Source organism: Mesocricetus auratus, unplaced genomic scaffold (assembly GCF_017639785.1).
Source record: "Mesocricetus auratus isolate SY011 unplaced genomic scaffold, BCM_Maur_2.0 Super-Scaffold_100007, whole genome shotgun sequence".
NCBI classification, from domain to species: Eukaryota; Metazoa; Chordata; class Mammalia; order Rodentia; family Cricetidae; genus Mesocricetus; species Mesocricetus auratus.
Window position 1 is genome coordinate 11178273 of NW_024429191.1, and position 20031 is coordinate 11198303.

Consider the following 20031-nt stretch of genomic DNA (forward strand, 5'->3'; position numbering starts at 1 on the left):
CTCTCTCTCTCTCTTTCTGAGACAGGGTTTTTCTGTGTAACATCCCTGGCTGTTCTGGAGCTAGCTTTGTAGACCAGGCTGACCTCGAACTCACAGAGGTCCGCCTGCCTCTGCCTCCTGAGTGCTGGGATTAAAGCTGTGCACAACCCCTGCCCAGCATCCCGTTCTCTTCTTTTGTTTTGTTTTGTTTTTTGGTTTTTTCGAGACAGGGTTTCTCTGTGGCTTTGGAGGCTGTCCTGGAACTCACTTTGTAGACCAGGCTGGCCTCGAACTCACAGAGATCCGCCTGCCTCAAAAAACAAAACAAAAACAAAAAACAAAACGAAAATAACAAAAAAGTAAGTGTAGTGAGAGATTCACCCAGCCTCACCTGTGGTGCTGACCACACCCATTTGGGTGTGGTCACAGGTGCATACTTAAGCATGTGGTATTTGGTCTGAGAGCAGCCTGTGTGGATCCTTGGAGCTGGAACTTGTGAGTCATCAGTTTCTTATGTAAGTGACTTCTCCCCTAATAATATTAACCTATATTTAACCAAGTCCCATGTATCTTAATCTATATATCTATAATGTAATTGGTGAAAATAATTATTCCAATTGTTTCAAAGTATAGAAACTAACCCTGGCGATGGTTACTAGATAACCGTCACACCATTAATCTGGATGTGTGGCTAATATCTGTTACTTAGAAGTTTGAAGAAGGATGGAAAAGCTTAATGTCTGTGGCAAAATACAAAAGTAGTAGCTCATTAGAAAGATTCGTTTTGCCAGGTATAGTGGCGTCCACTTTTAATCCCAGCACTTGGGAGGCAGAGGCAGGTGGATCTCTGTGAGTTCGAGGCCAGCCTGGTCTACAGAGTGAGTTCCAGGCCAGCCAGGGATACACAGAGAAACCCTGTCTTTAAAAACCAAAAACCAACCAAACAAGCAAATAAACAAACAAAATCCCTAAAAGCCCCACCCCGCCCCCCAAAACCCAACACCCCCCAATAAAAGAAAAACAAAAAACAATGACAAAACCAACAACCAAACAAAAAACCCCAAAGGGTTAGGTTATGAAAATGTGCATAACCTAAATAAAGCACACTAGAACTCACTGTCTGGGCTCTGTCTTGTAGAGATGATGAATTCCCAGGAGTGAATCTTGTTTGATTATAAAGATCTATGAGTGTTGTCTCTAGCGTCCAAGAGCAAGGATATGGAGAAACCTCAGATATATAGTACAGTTAGATCATTTTAGAGTCAGTGTCTGCGATTGTCTGATGTCTATGATAATGAATTTCTACACCAACTCATGGCATCTAGAAAAGTTTAAGCACTGCGGGTTTTCTGGGCTGGAGATGTGGCTTATGTAGCATGTGAGACCCTCCTTAGTACTGTAATAAAGTGTTCCTGTATTCCTGTATGTGTGATTTTCATCTCCAGTAGCAGTTATCTTTTTTTTTTAAAGAGATCTGAAGTGATTTTGCTTTTATTTCCTTCATGTTAAACCAATCCTTCATGTTAAGCCAATCATGAAATTTCACAGTTATTTCTGGTGTGGGGCAGAAGGAAAGTGTATTCAGAATGATGGAGGCCACAGCCTGGTTAGCCCGAGAAGGTACAAGCAGGGGAGGCCTCACTGGGGAAGCTGGAGGAGCACCGACTGCTCGCTGGCAGGTAGATGGTGTTCCCAGAGCACAAGAGCTGGTAAGCAATGTCCTCCGCAGCCTCCAGCTTACGTGGCTCAGTCAGGCCATCACCTGCGGTGGCCAGGGAGTTGGCGATCAGCTCCGGCTGCCCTGGAGTCAGTCTCCGCAGGGATGATGGCTGCCTTCCGCTGCTGCTCAGCCTTTCCCATCACAGATCTGGCCCTCTCTGCTTCCTGCTGGGCCACCTGTTGGCTTCCAACGCTTCTGTGAACTCCTTCCCGAAGGTCAGATGTGTCAGGGACAGTCATCCAGGATGAGCCCAAATGTTGCTGCTCTCTCTGTGAGGTCATCGCTCACCTGCCTGGAGGCTCTCTCTGTGAGGTCATCGCTCACCTGCCTGGAGACTCTCTCTGAGTGGTCAGTTCTCCAGCATCAAAGCGAGCCACTACCGACTTGAGGGTCTCTGTGGTGATGGATGGCAGCACCCACTCATCATGGGCTTCGCCGATGCTGGTGCAGATACCAGGAAGCTGGCTGGCCTCCAGCCGGAAGAGAATACCTAGTGTGATGTTGACGTTCTGCAAAATCTTTGCTACCAGTGATGACTAGTTCCTTCCGTAGTCGTGAGTCAAAGATAATAGGTTTCTCTGTACCCAAGGGATGAAAAGCGAGTCCTTCCCCCTACCACAATGTCCTGTACTCCAAGGAATCGGTCAAAAATGATGGCAATTATCTTAGGGTCTGAAGTGTGAACAAAGGCTTTCTATACTCCTTACATCCTTATTATTTTGTGTTATACATATATATTTTGCTTTTCTTTCATGTGTACATTTGAAACAAAAGTCTTTTTCTTTTTTTCATTAAAAAATGTTATGTGTATGGGTGTTTTGCCTACATGTATGTCTGTGAACCATGTATGTGCAGTGCCCTCAGATGCCAGAAGAGGGCATCAGGGCTCCCAATGTGAGGCACTATGCCGGTGCTTGGAATCCAATCCTGGTCCTCTGGAAGAGCAGCGGGTATCTCTAAACCCACAATAGGCCTTTGCAGTCAGTATATCAATACGAATTCTTTCCAAAATGAATGCCAATGTCAAAAGGTTTACACTTCTTTTAAAGGTGTTGCCATAGTCCTTACATCTGTAGGGTCCTCTCCAGTATACATCCTGTGATGTTCTTTAAAACTTGAACACTGGTTAAGCTTTTGCCACATTCCTGACATCTGGAGGGTTTCCTCCAGTGTGAACGCTGATGTTTTCTGAGGATTGAACACTAGCTAAAGAATTTTCATTTCTCTCTCTTTCCTCTCTCTCTCTCTCTCTCTCTCTCTCTCTCTCTCTCTCTCTCTCTCTCTCTCTCTCTCTCTCTCTCTCTCTCAAAAGGTTTTCCTATGTACCCCTGGCTGTCCTGGAACTCACTCTGTAGACCAGGCTGGTCTCGAACTCACAGAGATCCACCTGCCTCTGCTTCCTGAGTACTGAGGTTAAAGGCATGCCCACTGCCACCTGGCTGGGTTTTCCCATTCTTTACATCTTCTGTAGGGTCTCTCTCCTGTGTGGACTCTTTGGTGTTTAATAAAGCATGAACAATATTAAAAACCTTTGCCGCAGGCTGAAGAGATGACTCAGTGGAAGAGCACTTGCTGCTCTTCCAGAGAATGTGAGTTCAATTCCCAGCATATGCTTCAGGTAGCTCACAGCTGTCTATAACCCAAGCTCCAAGGACACCTGCCTCCCTCTTCTGGCCTCAGCCATCATCCAGATATATGTGGTGTGTGCTCAAAACACACACATATACATGCACACTCCACAGTAAACTAAAAAATTGAAATTAAAAAAATGTCAAATTCTTCACATTTGTAGGGTTCCTTGCTAGGTGAGTTAGGCTTGAACTACGGTTAAATGTTTCCACTTTCTTCACACCTGTGGGGTATCTCCGCACTGTGGATCTTGTGACGTCGTTTATGATGTTGTGCGTGTGGGCAAGTGCTTGGCACGTTCTTTACATACACAGGGTTTCTCTCCCATGTGAACTCTGTCGTCTAGGGATTGTAAAAGGGTTATCTCAGCCCTTGCATCTGTATGGCTTCTCTCCATATGAATTCCCTGATATTGAGGAAGGGTTGAGCCATGGCTAGGGGCTTTGCCACATTCTTTACCTCTGCAGGGTTTCTCTGTTGTGTGAACTCTCTGCTGTCTTGTAAGGGCTGAACAACAGTCAAAGACTTGGTCACACACCTTGTATTTGTTCAGTTTCGGTCCAGCATGGACTCTGTTTAATAAGGTTTGAGGTTTGAGGCAAAAGCCATGTCACAATCTACCCTCTGGAAGACTGCCCTGAGTGTGAGTACATTGAAGAACAGTAAGTTTTGAGGGTTGATGAAAGATTATTTTTTCTGTAGAGGTTCTTTGAAAAATTAGTGTACTGATCTTTAGTGGTCAAAGTTGTTATAGATTTTGTTACATTGATAAGTATCCTTTGCAATATAAATATTCTTGCAAATTATTTAGGTTAGATCCATTAATAATAAAAGCTTCCCTATTTTCTTTGCACGTGTATTGGGTTTTCTAGGTATCCATATCTCGGAAAATCCACATCATTATTGTTTGTTTTTATGTGTGTGGTGTTCTGCCTGTGTCTGTAGGCCATGACTGTGTAGTGCCTCAGGAGGCCAGAGGAGGGCGCCAGGTCCCCCTGGAACTGGAGTTACAGAGAGCTGTGAATCACTATGTGGGTGCCGGGAATCAAACCCCGGTCCTCTGCAAGAGCAGCGAGTGCTCTTAACTTCTGAGCCATCTCTCTAACCCCCTACAACTGAGTTTTGGTGAACTGATAATGGGTTTGTAGCAAATGTCCCACATTTATTACCGTTGTTATCTGGGCACGGCAAAGACCCAGTGTGTCGGCTGTAGGCTGAGAACTCTCCCTTACAGAACTGATGGATCACATCTAGAGATTTGCTCTTATCTAAATCTTTTGCCTACAGAAATGCTTGAGTGGAAGGTGATCCCAGTGACACATTGTTCAAATCATTAGCTAAAGGGACGGGGATCCCCAAATACCCCAAATTCCATTTTAGAGGAAGAGCATGTTGCAAAAGCTGCTGTGGCGATTCCCTTCTCCAAACATGGCCCATCGAGGCCCACCTGGCCAGCTGCGAGCTTTGCCTCACATATCTTCTATTCTTGGTCTCTGCTTTCGCTCTTGCTAGCAGCAGGAGATTGTTATCTCCACCTCGAAGGTTATGTCATGCTCACCCTTCAGTGTCATCTGTCAAGGCCACTGTTGCAGGTCTTTCCCCTGGTCACCTCAGGAAGGGATGTCCTGCGCTCTGTTCTTGTGAAAAGCCTTGGGCAGCTGAAAGACGCTGAAGTCATAAACCATCGCAGTCAGTAGGCTCTGATGGGTACACTGTGTATCCTAGGACATAAAAATATGCCCAGCCGGGACACCAGAAGAAGAGTGTAAAGTGAAGTCCCCGCTACTTGAGTGGCACACGATCGTCACAGCATGCAGACCAAAGTGACCTGAGAACTCCAGAACCAGTCAAGAACTCGCAGCGGGCCCTGTGGTGTAGGGGAAAGGAAGTTGACGGCCCTTGTCCCTGGAACTCTTCTCCCATACAGCTCTGTGTAACTAGGAGAAATCTCTGAACTTCCCACTTCCTCAGGTGCCATGGACGAGGAGTCACTCAAACACATCTGTGGCTTTTTGGGGTGGGGGTGGGGCGGCTGCCTCGGCCTGCCCCAGCACAAAGGCAAGAAGAGATGGCTGGCATATTTTGGGTGACCTAAGAACAGCTATGAGAGGCTCCGACAACCTCCAGACTAGACAAATGTTGTCAGTATTACCCGGATGAAGGTAACCTACGGATATGGGGCTCAAATAACTTATTTTATTTCAAGGTTAAACAAATATTGGTGTTGCTGAAAAATTACCATATGCATCATGTTTAGAGTATTTAAGTGGTTAAAAAAGCTAACTCTAGGCACTCAACACATATTTTATACAATTGTCACCTGGTGCTTAGAACACTGCATACACTCTATTAGCATTCCTCTGTAGTGATATTTAGTTTATGATCTAATAAATAAAGCTTTCCTGAAGACCAGAGTGCAGAGCTAGCCACACTAGTCAGCCAAAGAGGCCAGGCGGTGGTGGCACACACCTTTAATCTCAGCACTTGGGAGACAGAGGCAGACAGATCTTTGTTAGTACAAGGCCACCCTGGGCTACATAAAATTGATCCAGTCTAAAAGAGAAACAGCTCACACAAAGGCGATCTCAGCACCTGGAGTGACATGCCTTTAATCCCAGCTCTAGGAAGGTGGAGACAGGAGTGATACGGCTGGGCAGAGAGGAGTGTAAGGCAGAGGGATAGGAGCTCAGGACAGTCTAGGCAGTCAGTCTGAGGATCCGTGGAGACAGGATCACACTTTCAGTCTGAGGTAGAGGTAAGAGATAGTGGCAGGCTGCTCTGCTTCTCTGATCTTCAGTTTGAATCCCCTTCCCCCAATATGTGACTCTCTGGGTTTTTATTATTAAGACCTACACTTCTCTTAAAATGTTTCTTTTAGCCAGGTGGTTATGGTACACACCTTTAATCCCAGCACTTAGGAGGTAGAGAATTTGAGGATAACCTGGTCTACAGAGTGAGTTCTAGGGCAGCCAGGGCTACACAAAAAAACCCTGTCTCAAAAAAAATGTGTTTTTATTTATTTATTTATTTATTTAATTATTTATTTGTTTTTTTCGAGACAGGGTTTCTCTTGGCTTTGAAGGCTGTCCTGGAACTAGCTCTTGTAGACCAGGCTGGCCTTGAACTCACAGAGATCCACCTGCCTCTGCCTCCCAAGTGCTGGGATTAAAGGCGTGTGCCACCAACGCCTGGCAAAAAAAATGTGTTTTTAGATTTATTTTATATGTACAAGTGTTTCTCCTGCATGTGTGTATGTGCACCGTGTGTGTGTGTGTCCTGTGTCACAGAGGTCAGAAGAGGGCATGGGATCCCCTGGATCAGATGGTTGTAGGTGCTGGGAATAGAACCCAATAAGTGCTCTCGAATACTGAGCCAACTCTACAGCACTATTGTTTGGTTATTTTTTAAAGATTGGTTTCTTTTTGTGTGTGTGAGAGTTGGCATGTATGTATGTATAGCGCTTGTGTGTGCCTGGTGCCTTCAGAGGTAAGAAGAAGGCATCAGATTTCCTGGAACTGAGGGTACAGGTGGTTGTGAACCACCACATAGGTGCTAGGAAACAAATCCAGGACTTCTGGAAGAGTAAGAACTCTTAACCACTGAGCCGTCTCTGCAGCCCATTAGCCCTCCTGAGTAATATAGTATATTAAATATACTCACCAAGGGGAACAAAACTCTTGACGGGTCACTAAAGTTTGTAGTTTTTGACTAATATCACCTTGACATATGAAAAAACTATAGCCACTTGTAACTTCCCTCCCGTATATTTTTACTCTCCATCCATCCATTGCTCATGGACACTGAAATTGATTTCGGCCATGTCTGGGCCTCTGCAATGACACTGAGATGACTAATAGGTATCTCAACCCTGACCATTAGTGTCTGCTGCCTACGTTCAGTAGTGGGATTGCTGCACTCTGCAGCCATTCTCTTTCTAATGCTTCGAGAAATTTCCATCTTATTAGCCTTAATTTTCCTTGTGGGAGACACTGCTGACTGGTTTTCAAATGTACAAATTTCAATGAAAGATAACACAGCGTACAAAGCAGAGAATCGCCACGGCACGACAGAGCGGCAGTGGCCACCATGCACCCCTAGATACGGGTCATAGGAAACTGAGGCTTATGGATTACTTAAAGCATTAAAAACAACCACTTGGGAGATGTCCAGTGAGCCGAGACACAGAAAACCAAATAAAACGAAGACTGTTAAACAAGGCAATGAACACTGAAATGGAAGCAAGCAGTAATTAATTTGTACAGGCAACGAACCAGTGAGAAATAGTGGGGGAGAAATGCGGAATGTGACGAAGGAAATAAAAATTCAAGAGCCTTGGGGGCTGAGAGATGGCTCAGCAGTTAAGAGAACTTACTGCCCTTGCAGAGGACACAAGTTCGATTCCTATCACCCACATTGGGCTGCTAACAACTTCCTGTAAATCCCACTGCAGGAGATCTGATGCTTCTGGCCTCCGGGCCTTTGCACTGGTGTGTGCATAACACTCTGTCTTACTGTTCTATTGCTGTGAAGAGACCAAGGCAATGCTTATGAAGGAAAGCTTACCAAGGGCTTGCGTACAGTTTACAGCAGTGGTTCTCGACCTCACCAACGCTGCAACCCTTTAATAGAGTCTCTCATGTGATCACCCCAATCGTAAAATTATTTTCGTTGCTACTTCACAGCTGTAGTTTTGCTACTGTTGTGAATCATAATGTACATATATATGTGTTTTCTGGCGGTCTTAGACGGCCCCTGTGAAAGGGTCATTTAACCCACAGGTTGAGAAACACTGGTTTGGAGGCTTAGGGCATGGTCATAGTGGGGGAAACAGACAGGTGTGGTGTTGAGCAGTAGCTGAGAGCTTTGCACCCTGATCTGCAGGCAGCAGGCAGGGAGAGACAAGGGCCTGTCACGGACGTTTGAAACCTCAGTCACCCTCAGTGACATACTTCCTTCAACAAGGCCACATCTCCTCTAACAAGGCCACACTTCCTAGTCCTTCCCAAACAGTTCTCTTCCCTGGTGAGTAATCATTCACATTTGTTAGTCTGTGTGGGCCGTGTTCATTCAAACCGCCACATTATCCCCCCCCACAACACAATTATCCCCCCCACAACACACAACTAAACCAAAATCTGAAGAAACTCAAGGAGATCAATTATCTGTAGCTATGCTAAAGACATGCAAAATGAGGCAGAGGCATGATCCTAGGGTTCCACAAGTCACAGTCAGAGAGAGAGGCTTGACCTGTCCCAGGTCAGCAAGGTGGCTCATTGGTTAGAGTGAGGACACGCACGCCCGCCCGCGCATGCACGCCCGCCCGCACGCATGCGCACTGAAAAGAGCTCTGGGGAGACGGCCCAGAGTTAAGAGCTCTGTCTCAGCTCCCACAGGGTGGCTCCTAACAGTCTGGAGCTCCAGTCCCAGGAGACCCTGTGCCTCCTTTTGGCTTCCACTGGCACCAGCATGCTCACAGAGTACAGTCACACAGAGAGGAGAAACGCCACGCCCACACCTACACACACAAGCAATCTGTCCAGTTGTGAAAAACTCATGAACGTATTTGGAGATGATGCTGTTTACAGTGTGTCATGGCTTTATTTCATTGGAGATCCCTACGCTCTGGAATGTGTCTACATCTTTCTTAAAATTTGTGGAAGTTTCAACCACTGTTTTTTCCTAGAATTCCTGAGCTTCTTCCTTTGTGGAATTAGCATACTTGAACACATTTTTATTCATCCTGTGAAATTTTCATACATATAGGTCATGTACTTTGATCATATCAACCCCCTACTACCTTCCCTCCAACTCCTCGTGGGACCCCCAACCTGTTTTCCTCCCAACTTCACTTCTCTACTTTGCATTGATTATTCGTGTCTCCCTGAGTTCACTTCGTGCTGACTGTACGCACACAAATGTGTGGCCTCTGACTGGGGCGTGGGTGACCTCACATCGCCGCATCCACAAGGAAAAGTGACTTTCCCTTTCCCAACGGTACCAGCTGCCTGTAGCTCCTCCAACTGGGCTGAGGCCTCCTCCTCCATGCCTGCTGGGATTAAAAAAATAATTTATTTTTATTTTGTGTGCATCGATGTTTTGCCTGCATGTGTGTCTGTGTGAGGGTGCCACATCTTGGCATTACAGACAGCTGTGAGTCGCCGTGTGGGTGCTGGGAATTGAACCTCTGGAAGAGCAACCAGTGCTCTTAACCACTGAGCCATCTCTCCAGCCTCCTGGTGGGACTTTTGTTTGTTTATTTTTATTTTTGTATCCTAACCTAAGTTTCCCCCCTCCCCTCTTCCCAATTCCATCCCTCCCACCTTTCCCCTATACCCCTCCCCCATGCACTCCTCCTCCGCTGTTTCTCTTCTGATGCAGGCCTGCTGGGATATCGTTGTTGTTGTTTTTGAGACAAAGGTATGGACTACCATGCCTGACAGGGTTTTCTTTTAATTGACTTAATCCACTTTATTTTTCTTGTATGAAAACCCTTATGTGGTGGCCACAGCTGGAGCCTGGGGCCTGGGTCCTCTGAACAGAGACTCTGGTGTGGGCTTTCACAAGATGGTCCGTGAATTCCTGATAAGGAGACTTGGTGAACACAGTCTCTTTCCAGAGGTCGGGGGTCAGGTAGCTGTAGGTCTTGGAGATGGCATCAAAGGTTGCCCAGGGGCTTGAGCAGGGACTTGATCTTCGTGTCCTCAACCAGGTGCCCCAGCTTGGTGACGGGGATCCACTCCTCGTCTTTACGGCCATGAGCCCTGCACCCTGAACTGCAGCCACAGTCTGACCATGACTGCAGCCCCTAAGACTGCATGGCCTCCTAATTCTGCCTCCGCCCCATCTTCCAGGCCCTCTGTCTGCACAGGTGTCATCTGCCATGGGGTGTTTTCCTGAAGAAGAAGCCCCTGCCGGAATTTTGACTTCCTTGATCCTGTGAAGGCTTTGTGTAGACAACAAGGCTGCTGTGAGTTGATGTGTGTGACGGTGACGTGGAGCATAGGTGGTCTTCAGTGACAGGGTCCCGAGAGAGAGAGAGGACCAGGGGATGAGAAATAAAGAGCACAGGAAAGTTTGGGATCTTGCACAAGCTGATGGCTCCCGAGAGCAAGTTATGAAGAAGCACAGCATCTTACATGCGGCTTGCGGGGGAACATGGGAAAGTTAGCAGAAAGCTGTCACACAACGGGGCGAAGTCCACAGATAGCCAGTCAAGAACAAAGGGGACACAGGCTGTCTCAAGTGTGCCACAGACGGAGCACACAGCAGTCTTGGCACTGATAACTCAAGTCTCTTCAGTTTCCACGAACTGAAACCTTAGCTCCTTCAAGACCCTGTCCTCAGTCTCAGACTGGGCCTTGCCAAGTTGACGATTGGAGAGGACACAGAATTCTGGCTTCCACTGTCCTTTTATCAGTGCCTCCGAGAAAGCCTTGGACCAGCCAGGTCGCCAGCACAACAGCCTCGCCATGTCCAGAGGCAGCATTTAGCACTGCCCCTCCTCCTCTGGCTCCTACATCCTGTTCCATCCCTCTTTCTCCCTCCTTGAGGCTTGGCTCAGGGGGAGGTGTTGTAGATGACATAACTATGACTGAGCACTCACACACTCACAGCCACTTAGTCTCAGCACTCTGAACAGCTGTAAGCCTCCACGTTAACCCTGCCCACTTCAGTAAGATGCTCCTTTGGTTGACAACAATATATGGGTATGCACATAAACATTTACAGGGGAATTTGACAGGGCGACCACTCACTGAAACACATCAGAAGGTCCCCCCAGCAATCATGATTTCCCAGCCATAGGCTTTTGATAAGATTTACAGCACCAGACATAAATAATCCCTACTGTGGAGCAGGCCTCAAGTGCAATCACCCGTCACGTCACAATTGCCGGATGGGCATATCATGCCTAGTAGATTGGTATTGAAGCATGCAGGGCCCAGCCCTGGCGGGGGTGGGGGGCGTGGAGGGGGATTGATGTCTTTGCCTGCAGCCTGCATGGCACCTTCCAGCACTGAGAGGCAGCCAGCAGGGAGGGTGTCCAGCAGCGAGGGTGTCCAGCAGGGAGAGGAGGGTGTCCCGCAGGGAGGGTGACCCGCAGGGAGCGTGTCCCGCAGGGAGGGTGTCCTGCAGGGAGGGTGTCCAGCAGGGAGGGTGTCCAGCAGGGAGAGGAGGGTGTCCCGCAGGGAGGGTGACCCGCAGGGAGAGGAGGGTGTCCAGCAGGGAGGGTGTCCCGCAGGGAGAGGAGGGTGTCCAGCAGGGAGGGTGTCCCGCAGGGAGAGGAGGGTGTCCAGCAGGGAGGGTGTCCCGCAGGGAGAGGAGGGTGTCCAGCAGGGAGGGTGTCCCGCAGGGAGAGGAGGGTGTCCAGCAGGGAGGGTGTCCCGCAGGGAGAGGAGGGTGTCCAGCAGGGAGGGTGTCCAGCAGGGAGGGTGTCCTGCAGGGAGGGTGTCCAGCAGGGAGGGTGTCCAGCAGGGAGGGTGTCCTGCAGGGAGGGTGACCCGCAGGGAGGGTGTCCAGCAGGGAGGGTGTCCCGCAGGGAGGGTGTCCAGCAGGGAGGGTTTCCAGCAGGAAGGGTTGCCTGCTAAGTTTCAGATTAATGTCTTTGTGTCCTGCAATCAAAGTGTGCGCGTCTTCAACAACAGGCTCTCCTCATTCAGTTAAGGTGGGAACCAAGAACAATGGCAAGAGTGTGTATTGTTTTGAGAGCCTCTGGGTCTCCCTGCCCAACGGCCGCTAGGGAGGTATCTTGTGTCCGACATGGATTTTCACTTAATAACCCATGTCTTCTGGGGGTACTGTTGTCTGCTCAGTGAAGGGTACCTCTGTTCAAACTCGTTTTTGAGAATATATGTGTGTGTATATATATGTTTTTTTGGGGGGGGGGACAGGGATTTTCTGTGTAGCCCTGGCTGTCCCGGCACTCCCTCTGTAGATCAGGCTGGCCTCAGACTCACAGAGATCCACCTGTCTCTGCCTCCCAAGTGCTGGAATTAAAGGTATCTTTCTTTCCTTCTTTGTTTCTTTCTTCCTTCCTTCCTTTCTTTTTTGATACTTTATTTACCCCCCCCCCCACAGGGTTTCTCTGTGGCCTTGGAGCCTAACCTGGAACTAGCTCTTGTAGACCAGGCTGGTCTTGAACTCACAGAGATCCTCCTGCCTCTGCCTCCCGAGTGCTGGGATTAAAGACGGGAGACACCACCGTCCGGCTACTTTATTTAACTTTATTTTATGTGCATTGGTGTGAAGGTGTCAGATCCCCTGGAACTGGAGTTACGGACAGGTGTGGACTACCATGTGGGATCTGGGAATTGAACCTGGATCCTGTGGGATCTGGGAATTGAACCTGGATCCTGTGGAAGGGCAGCCAGTGCTCTCAACTGCTGAGTCATCTCTCTAGCACCCCCCTCCACATCTATTTCTTATTAACAGCATGGGTTTCTTGATTTTGTTTAGATACATGTTTGTATTTTTAAAATTTATTTTAAATTAAAATTTTAATTTAAATCACCTGAGAATGATTGTCCTGGATTCTCTGTCAGGTAATCTATAACTTAATGTGTTACTTTTTTTTGAGACACTGATTTTTTTTCTCACTTAAATCCCTTTAAAAATGAAATGTAGTCAAGCGGTGGTGGCTCACGCCTTTGATCCCAGCACTTGGAAGGCAGAGGCAGGTGGATCTCTGTGAGTTCGAGGCCAGCTGGTCTACAGAGTGAGTTCCAGGATGGCCATGGCTACACAGGGAAACCCTGTCTCAGAAAACAAAAAACAAAACCCATAAACAAACAAACAAAAAAGAAATCTAATAAAAACCTCATTTTAGGAGGTAGACAATATAAAAAAATCAAATCATGAGGCTGGAGATAGGGCTGAGCGGTTAAAAGAGCTTGCAGTTCTGGGCAGAGGACCCAGGTTTGATTCTTATCACCCACATGGCAGCTTGCAACTGTCCATAACTCCAGTTTTGGGGACCAGACTCTCTCTTCTGACCTAGGCACTGCCTGCGGTTCGAAGACATACAGGCAGGCAAAAATACTTGTAAAATAAATATATCTAAAAACCTTCACATCGTATTGGCCTGTGTAGTCAACCAAAACATTTGTTATTCTAATATCTAGATATGTCTAAAAATAATTTGTAAGAAGCAAATTCTGGATGTTTTTGGCTTGTCACAGTAGAAAACTCTTTTTTATTCCCGTCATATAAAGTGAAAACAAACACAACAACAACAACAGTTCGTGACTGGAAAATGAGTCCTTTATTTGCTTGGGTATTTTAACTGTTTTGTCACATTAATGTGTTTGGGGTGAGTTTATGGATGGTTATTTTCTTGCTTCTGTTGAGCAGGATAAGGTGTGTTTGTGTGTGTGTATGTGTGTGTGCGCGCGCGTGTGCGCGTGTGTGCATATAATTAATAGGTAGTAACTTTTGCTGATATTTGGACATTTCCTATCTAAAAAAGTCTTCACTGTCCTTTACACAGGGGAAGTCATTTACAAATCATGCAAGAAATTCTAGGAACCCACAAAAATTCTTGGTGAAGTTGGGTCTTCTCTGAATTTTGTGTCTAATTTCTCCCGGTTCAGCCTTTTAAATTTTCAGGTCGTGATCTTTGTCTCCCCCTAGTGTTACACTGTGGTAATGCAGCCTCCTGGGCGTTGCGGAGAGATCTTTGGGCCTGAAGCTACTACTCCAAGCTCCTTCAGTTGCATAGGAGAGTGGGGTGGGACCTGGGTGACTGGGGCCTGGTGACACCCTCACCTGTTAAGCATAGGAGCTATCACTATGGAATATTTTGATATGACAGTGTGATACTCATTGTGACACTGTGATATCAAAAATCAACATTGCATGTCACAAGGGAATACTGTGATGTAAAAATTCAGTGTCACAATTGGGCATTAGGATTTTGTCAGTAGAGCACTGTGATGTTGTAATGGGCACTATGATGTCAGATTCAGTATTGTTACAGAAGAGCTTGTGTTGTAAAGTATAGCATTGTGACGCCATGATGCAGCACTGTGGCAGCAACAAGAGACACTACAACGTCACAACTCACTTCTGGGGTGTTGCAGCCAAGCAATGATGAGAGGAACTCAGACTGGCGACTCAGGTTTGTGGTGTCCCGGTGCAGCCCGGCGACGGCGACAGGAAGTACTGGGATGCTAAGGAGCACCGTGTCGACGGCGACAGGAAGTACAGGGATGCTAAGGAGCACCGTATCGTGGTGAGCTTTGTGCAGTCACTAAGCTGTGTTGTCACATCACAGCGCTGGACTGTGACACGGCTCTCCTGCATCTCGACGTCACAGAGCTCCGTCTTGACGTTACAGCGCTCCTCTGTGACGTCACAGTGCTCCAAGGGGACATCATAGTGCTGCGAAGCAAAAGGGAAAGTAGGATGGGGACTTGTTAGAAGGAGGAGGGGAGGAAGGGAGAGAGGGAGGGAGGGGAAGGGGGAGGGGAGAGAAGAGGGAGGGGGAGGGGAGGAGGAGGAGGAAAGGGGGAGGGGAAGGGGAGTGGGAGGGGAGGGGGAGAGGAGAGGGGAAAGGAGGAAGGATGGGGGAGGGGAAGAAGAGAAGGGGGTGAGTGTGACAAGAATGTATCACACACGTGTTAACTTAAGAAAAAAATGATTTTTTTTTTGGTTTTACGAGACAGGGTTTCTCTGTATTGTTTTGGAGGCTGTCGGTCCAGCCTGGCCTCGAACTCACAGAGATCCGCCTGCCTCTGCCTCCAGAGTGCTGGGATTAAAGGTGTGCGCCACCAACGCCCGGCAAAAAAAATGAATTTTAATCTTGAATTTTCCATGGCTTTAGCATGCTTTCTTTCATTTATAGGGACTAGGTGGATACGTGCCTGGAAAAGAGGTATTCAGGCTACACAGAAACTTCGTCCCAGGCTATGCTCTGAATGTCATACATGGCTCCTGAACACCTGCTTTTCCCTTCGCATAATTGCACCAGGAACACGTGGCATCCTTTCTCTCTTGTGTTTACTTTATGTGCATAAGCGTTTTATCTGCATGCATGTGTGTGCACCACATGTGTTCCTGGTGCCCTCAGAAGTCAGGAGAGGGCGTCAGATCCTCTGGAGCTGGAGTTACAGACCGTTGTGAAGCATGGGATGCTGGGAACCGAGCGCAGGCCCTCAGAAAGAGCCGCTGGTGCAAAAAAAAAGTCGTCTCTCCAGTTGCTACTGTCTTTTACTTTACATGAATACAAAAATTATAGCTTCAGAAAGTTATTCTTGCCCCAGCATGAATCCATTCCCTTTTCACAGAGATTATAGATTTAGAGTCACTAAGAACTGGGTACGTATCAAATAGGGAGTAGTGTTGAGATGAGGTATGGGATTTACCACAAATGAGGTTCTATCAATGACTGCAAGAAGAAAACCCACGCTCCAGATTCCACCCACTGTCTTAGTCACTGTTCTATCGCTGTGGAAACACACCATGGCCACGGAAACTAAAAGAAAGCTTTTAACTGGGGGCTGGTTTCCAGTGTCAGAGGGTTAGTCCACTACTACCATAGCCTGGAGCACGGCTGTTGGAGCGTGGCTGTTATGCTGACCCCGCCCCCTGACAATGGGTGGCTCAGGCATATGGTCACTCAGGCAGCTCAAAGGGCCCTGTGTTGCAAGCCCAACTCGTGCCTGCATGAGGACTCAGTGCAAGTGTGCAAACTTTCTCTTTTAAGCGAGCACTTCCACATGTTCTCTCCTCTCCTCTCTTCTCTCTCCCTTTGCCCCCCTCTTCTCTCTCTCTCCCTTCTCTGCTTCTGCGCCCCCCCTCTGTCCCCTCACCCCTTCCTCCAATAAACTCCACATGGGTTTGTTGAGTCTCTGGGTTCGTGTTTTCATCTACCCGAGACTGAAGCATGGTTTCCTGTTCCATCAACTCTACCTGCACATACAGCTGCAGCAAAAGAAGAGCAAGGGCAGCTTGCCGCAGACGCTGGAAGCCTACGGCCCTGACCCACAGGCAGAGGGCCAGAGAGACTGGGCCCTGGAACAACTGTTGAAACCTCACAGCCCACCCCCAGTGTCAGGGCCCATAAAGAGGGCCCATTCATCTTGCCTCAAGATCAGAGGGTTCAAAACTACTCGTAGGCCTACAAGCTGTAGCTTGGCTGCTGCAGGATGTTTCAGCCCTGGTAGCCAATGTCTTTATCTAAATAGCAGCAGACTTGGGCTCAGGTGTGTTTACTCAGGACCCTGAAGGTCGGATGGCAGGTGTGGCTACCAAACATCTGGAGGATTAAGGGAAGCAAGTCTGCTCGCCCCTTATACATGATAATAGAAGTCTTCTGCCACCGTCCCCACTTTTGGTTGGGCACTTAAGGACATTGAAGAATAAACTAAGCGCTTCAGTATTTACTGCATCTGTCCTCCTGACGATATTCCTGTGTCTCCGTCTCTTCTCTTAACATCTTTAGCGATCCTTTCTCAATCCACACTCCCCCTTTCAGGGACGAACTGTGGGCTAGCCAGCTGGCTCCAACCTGCAGCCCTACAAAGGTAGCTTCCTACACCACAGTGACACACTTCCCCCAAAAAGGTCACGACTCCTAATCCTTCTAATCCTTTCAAACAGTGTCACTCTCTGGTGACTAAGCATCAATATGAGCCTAGGGGGCCATTCTCACTCAAACCACTCCAGACCACCCTGCTCTTTTCAAAGGCTCTTAAAATGCTTCCTTTGACACAGTGAACTCATTCAGAACCATGTGTGCTAGCCTGCTCTACAAATCAGGAAGCCAGCTTCACAGAGAAATCATGTCTCAAAAAGTATTCAAAAACAAAAACCACAACCAAGCCTGGTCCTGTAAGCCTGGTGTAAAGTTGTTGGATGGGAAGGTGACAGGACTATGGAGAACCTAGAGGGATCTGGACTGACTTAGGAATGTTTATGTTTATACCCATAGGCTGGTGCTGCTCTCAGCTTTGGTCAGAAAAGCTTGATTTGCTGTGGGCAATGCTTGATTTGTGCAAAGACCCTTAACTAGTTAATGTGCAGACAGAAAGTGACTGCTGAATATTTGACCCTAAATGAGCCTCTCCAAGGCTCAGGGAACATACTGAGAAGGGGATTAGCAAGGACGGGAAGGAGCTCTGTAAAGCACTCTCCTAGAGATGACAGGGCTTCTCACCTATGAACTCACCACTGTGGTGGCCACCTTCTAAAAGTCTGTGCAAAACTGGACTCATTGGTCTTCCATCATGGATAGACAAGGGGCTCATGAAGTCCTCCTGCTCCCTGAAGAGTCATAGGCAGCATGGTTACGGGGGATCATAGATCATCCTCAGCTATGTGTGGATGCTGGTATACTGCCCTCACTCAAGTAAATAGTCCCCTTCCCATACTCATGCAGGCAACCATGATTAAATGCAGTTGACCACACCCAAAAGAAGACATGGAAGTGCTGAGACTTAGGAGAGATTCAGTGGGAGTGGGAAGGAAATCAGAAAGGAAAAGGCTGTAGTCAAAGAATGAATTACTGTAGTGTGTGTGTGAAATTATGGATGCTTTAAAAACACACACCTTTCTGTAAAATGGGAGTTCTTAGTTGGTCTAAGTAACAAAAGCCCAGAGTCAGATATAGAGGAAAATGCTGAGAGATCAGAGAGAAGGAGCAAGCCACAGCCACGCCTTACCTCCTTAGCGTCTCAGCAGACCAGAGAGGGAGTTCCTGTATTTTCCTGCTTGTGTCTTCTCTCCACCCAGACATCTCACTTCCTGTTGTGCCCAGCATCTCACTTTCTGTTTCAGCCCAGCTCTCCCACGTCCAGACCGCCAGACCTCTATAATTAGTTAGTGGCAAACTCCATTTTCTGATGCTTCTTCTTCTCCTTCTCCTCCTCTTCTTCCTCCTCCTCCTCCTTCTTCATAATCTCTCTCTCTCTCTCTCTCTATATATATATATGTGTATGTGTGTGTGTGTGTGTGTGTGTGTGTGTGTGTGTGTGTGTGTGCATTGGATTCCCTGGAGCTGGAGTTACAGGTAGTTGTGAGTTACTTGATGCAGGTACTGGGTGGGATTTGAACTCAGATGCTCTGGAAGAACATGAAGTGCTCTTAACCACTGAGTCATCTTTTCATCCCCTACTATTATTTTTTTCCTTCATATATAATGCATTTTATTTTGATCAAAACATCCTTTAGTCTCCTCTAACTCCTCTTGTGTCCCAACATTCATCTTCTACACACACACACACACACACACACACACACACACCTTATTTAGTATAGTTAGGGTTGCTTGATTGCATGTGGATGTATGTGGATGTTTGTGTGGAGGTGGGACTGTCCATGTAGCATGGACCACATACCATAGGCCATACCCTTGAACAAAGCTGACTCTCTCCACTGGCAGCATCGACTATGTGTGGTTTTCCAACTAGAAGTGGGGACTCGGGGGCTCCTACCATCCACACTGAAGTGTCTACTAGGCTCATCTTCTATGGATCCTGTGTAGGCAACCACAACCATTGGGAGTTTGTGAGTTCGATTGCCTGCCAAGTCCAGAAGAAATTGTTTTGTAACTATTCTCCCCAGCCTCTGGCTCTTAGAATATTTCCACGCCCTCTCCCATGCTGGTGCCTGAGCCTTAGGGGTAAGGGGTATGACATAGAGGTGCCATCTGGGGACAAGCACTCTACAGTCACTTATTCTGTATACTTTGATCATTTGTGGTTCTCTGTGTTATCCTCCACCTACTGCAAATGGAAGCTTTTCTGATGGCGCTTGTGAGCTGGATCAATCTATGAGTGAAAGGATTAGGATTTAGAAGATAGAACTGTATCAGCCAGCAAGATAACTGTGGTAGGTTCTCGGCAGCTACACAATACCGGGGATCAGTTCTTCACTGCTGAGAGAACTTGGTTACCTTTAGGACACCGATGGATGTATTTTGCCAAGCAAGTCCTTATTGTAGTGCACTGGGCTCACAGCTGAGTAAGGCTGTTGATGTCTTTTCTCTCCTGGCAGCCTGCCTAGCACTGTGTGGAGATATAAAGGCTGGCAACTGGGTCAGAACTGGAATCCAGTGCCAATATGATTTCTCTAAACACTGTGATCAGTATGTGCAGTGCTTTCTCATGGCTGAACCAGACCCACAGCGCCGACGCCCCCAGGGTTCAGGACCAGCCTTGCCTCATCCTTGTTTCCCTCTCCTCCCTTGTCAGTCAGCAGCGGAGACAGTGGCTTCCCTCCCTAAAGCGGGAGCACCTCACACCGTGACTTCTCCAGGAAGCCACATTATATCTATGCGCAGACCGGCATCTTGGGGCCTCCTGGCTGCAATAACCACAAAGCTGATGATTTTATCCTCCCAAAGCAGCAGTCAGGCTCCTCTGTCCTTGGTCCTCTCCAGTGGCCTCTGCCTTACAAAGCCCTTACTCAGCACGGCAGAGGCGCGCCATCTGCCCGCCATGGTCATCCCTGCTCATCTAGTCACGTCCCTGCCACTTTGCCCAGTAACCCCACAGAGACCGGCTCACGAGCTCTTCTCAGTCTCTGCTGAGACTAAGGTGACAGAGCTGAGCTTTTGCCCCGGACACAGACAGACGCCCACACTGTCCCTGCCAGGCCCCGCCGGCTCTCTGTCTTCTGACACGCTGTTTTCAGCAGTCACTGCTGCGAGACAGACCAGACCTTGTGTGTCTGCTGTATCTCTCCCTACCTTGCAAGGGGAGAGCGCC

The 20031-nt window shown here is 47.8% G+C and overlaps 1 pseudogene; it reads right to left on the minus strand.

Moving 5' to 3' along the window:
- Window positions 1-1454: 1454 nt before the first annotated feature.
- Window positions 1455-19752, minus strand: LOC101828398 (annotated as a pseudogene).
- Between the last annotated feature and the right edge of the window lie 279 nt (window positions 19753-20031).